The sequence below is a fragment of the Tupaia chinensis genome, unplaced genomic scaffold (assembly GCF_000334495.1).
Source record: "Tupaia chinensis unplaced genomic scaffold, TupChi_1.0 Scaffold146584_1, whole genome shotgun sequence".
Classification (NCBI taxonomy): domain Eukaryota; kingdom Metazoa; phylum Chordata; class Mammalia; order Scandentia; family Tupaiidae; genus Tupaia; species Tupaia belangeri.
Window position 1 is genome coordinate 462,030 of NW_006206439.1, and position 3,707 is coordinate 465,736.

Here is a 3,707-nt window from a genome sequence, read left to right on the forward strand (position 1 = left end):
GAACCGTGGTCGACTACATGGGAGTCCAGCGACATAGCCATTACGCTAACTGCTGGTCTGGAGTAATATTTATTTTTAAAGATTCTGTTTCAGGTCTGTGCTGGGAGCCAAAGATCCCTAAGGAAGTAATAGCTAATAGCTGCTTCTGCCCTGGGCGGGGTGGGGACAGTCATGAGTGAGTGTGTGTGTGTGTGTGTGTGTGTGTGTGATGGGGGGGGAAGAGACCGAGAGAGAGGTGGGCCTGGTAGGTGGGGAGGAAACAGTCAAACCACTGCAGTCAAGAGGGTTAGAGCCAAGGTGAGAGAATGTTGGTTGTCCCGGAACCACAAAGGGGGACAGCAATGTCATCCATCTGGAGAGTAAGTAGGGGCTTCTTAGAAGAAATCAGTGCCAGGACCAGCAGATGGTGTAATGCTTATGTCGCTGGACTCCCATGTAGTAAATCGTGGTTCAAGTCCTGAACCCAGCAGCTTAAAACTCACACCAGGTGAGTGTGTGTGTGCCCAAAATCCCTAGAGAAGAATGGAGAAAGGATGGCATGGTTTCTCACTTTCTGTCTCTCTCTGTCTCTTTGGTGAGTGCATGTGCCCTAAAGCAAAAATCTCTCAAAAAAAAAAAAAAAAGGAATGGGACCAGCAGTCAGCGACATGGCTGGGTCCCCGGACTCCCAGTCCGACCCGGTGGCAGACTCAGTGGCTTAAACTCACGCCGGGTGCGTGTGCATGCGTGCCCAAGATCCAGAGAGGAGAACGGAGGAGAAGGGATTGTGGCATGGCCATCTCCCCTGGGGGGTTACTTCTTGCTTTCTGTCTCTCTCTGTCTTTCTGGCGAGCACACACGCCCTGTAGGAAAAAATCTCCCCCCCCCCAAAAAAAAAGGGAAGTGAATACTGAACAGAGATTAAATTTAAAGAAGCAGTAGACTCGGCATCATTAGCCATCAGGGAGGAGGGAATTAAAACTATACTACAATATCATTACATAGTAGAATGGCAAAAATGTAAATAAATAAGTTGCTTGGATAAATGAAGGGACCGAGTAAGCGTTGGCAATAAAATGGAACTAGAGTCATATCTTGGTAACGGGAATACCAACTGCCAGCAACTCCAGAGAACAGTTTTGCAGTTTCACATAAAGTTATAGATACAAGGCTGGCCTGCAGCCCAGTGATCCCACAGAGCTGATCACAGTTCAAATCCCAGCTCAGGCATCTTGAAAAACACGCTAGGCAGGTATGTGTGTGCAGGTCCCACATCCCAACGGGATGGAGAAGTGGGGAGGAGATTGCAGTGTGACCACGCCCTGTTGGGGGTGCTTTCTCCATGGCTCTGTCGCGGCACATACACCCTCTGGATTAAAAAAAAAATTTAAGCTACAGATACAGCATAGATATTTTTCAAAGGGAAGATAAACACAAGAGCATAGATGAATTTGAAATGTGTTACATGGGGAAAGAAACCTGTCTTTAAAGACTACCTAAAAAACCTGTCTTCAAAGACTACCTAGAGGGACCAGCAGATGGTGTAATGGTTACGTCACTGGACTCCCATGTAGTCAACCACAGTTCAAGACCTGGACCCAGTGCTTAAAATGCACACAGGGTACATGTGTGTGCATTCCTAAAATTCTGAGAGTAGGGAACCAGCAGTTAGCATAATGGCTATGTCGCTGGACTCCCACGTAGTCGACCGCGATTCGCGTCCTGGAGCCGGTGGCTTAAAACTCATGTCGGGTGCGTGTGCGTGCATGCCCAAGATCCCGAGAGGAGAATGGAAGAGAAGGGATTGCGGTGTGATCATCCCCCCGGGGGGTGATTTCTCGCTTTCTGTCTCTATGTCTCTGTCTGTCTGGCAAGCGCATGCGCCCTATAGCGAAAACCTCTCCAAAAAAAAAAAAAAATTCTGAGAGGAGAATGGGGGAGAAAGGATTGTGGCATGGCCATACCCCCTGGGTGAGAATGATTTCTGGCTTTTTATCTCTGTCTCTCTGGTGAGCACACAAGCCCTATAGCAAAAATCTCTCTCAAAACAAACAAACGAAAACCTCTCTTTAAAAAAAAAAATAGACTACCTACATAGTAATTTCATTTATAGGACACCCAGGGAAATGTAAAGCAAAACCAGATCAGTGGTTCCCAGGAGCTGGGGATGGGGCCAGGGTTGGCTAGAAATGGAATGTGGGAATTTCTTGGGGTGGTAGAACCGCTCCATCTTGACTATGGTGGTGGTTCCGTAACTATATGGATTTGTCAAATGTCAGCAGACTGTACACTGAAAAGGGTGAATTTTACCGTATGTAATTCTTAATTTTTTGTTTTAGGTTTTTGCCTTAGGGTGCATGCATGTCTCTGTCTCACTGGACAGAGACAGAGAGAAGGAAAGTGAGAAATCACTCCCTGGAAAGGGTGGCCACGCCACAATCCCTTCTCCTTCATTCTCTTCTTGGGATTTTAGGCATGCATGCACACGTGCCTGGCATGATTTTCAAGCTGCCGGGTACACGCCACCTGCCTGCCCCCTCAGTGTAAGTTTTAAGCCACCAGGTCCGGGACTCCAACCACGCTGGACCACGTGGCAGTGCAGCGACATAACCACTACACCATCTGCTGGTCCCCAGTTGGGAATCTCAATGCAGAGCTTAGGAAAGAGAAGAAGGGAGCTTGGATGGGGCGAGGGACTGATGGTCAGCCACGTGAGAGTCCAGTGCCTTAACTACCACACCACCTGATGGTCAGCCACGAGAGAGTCCAGTGCCTTAACTACCACACCACCTGCTTAGCCCCTCTACCTTAATTTTTTTAAACTGAAACCACCAGGCAACTGGTGGTGTGGTAACCAAGGCACTTAGACTCCACATGACCAAGTGTGTGGTTCAAGTCCCGAACCCAGTGGTTTGCAGAACACGATGGGCATATGTGTGTGTGTGCGCACAAAATCCCAAAAGGAGAATAGGAAGGGATGCAACATGGCCACCCCTTATGGGGAGCGAGGGTGCTTTCTCACTTTCTCTCTGTCTCTCTCTCTGGCAAGCACACGTGCCCTCTATCAAATTTTTTTAAAAAGAAAAAATGAGTAGGGGTCAGTCAATAGGAAAGAAAGGGGCAGGAAAAGGGCGCTCCATGCAGAGAGACTGGGAGTGCAGGGGCTGGGAGAGGGCGCTGCCTATGGGAGGGCGCAGAAGAAGTTTGCAAGTGCATTGTAAAAACCTGGAAGGCAGAGGAATGGAGCCAGGCAGGGGCCAGGTCCTGAGCGGGTTTGTAGACCCGTTGGAGAATTGGGGCTGTCTTCCGGGGTCAGTAGAGGGCCATCAGGAATCTTCTGCTGGTGCCTGTCCAGGAGGCTCTGTGTTTTACCAGGATCTCTCTGGTTGCTGTGAGAATAGACAGGGGAAGCAAGGGGTATCAGAGATGACTGGAATCTTTTTTTTTTTTTTTTGCGATAGGACGCATGTGCTTGCTGGAGAGACAGACAGAAAACGAGAAATCGAGAAATCACCCCTCCATGGTATGGTCACGCCACAATCCCTTCTCCTCCATTCTCCTCTCAGATTTTTGGGCACGCATGCATACATGCTCAGTGTAAGATTTTTTTTTTTTTTAATAATTATTTTATTTAACTTTTTTTTTTTTTTAATTTGACCAGAGAGGGACAGAGAGAGAGAGAGAAAGCAAACCACCAGGTCCAGGACTCGAACCACAGTCAGCCATGT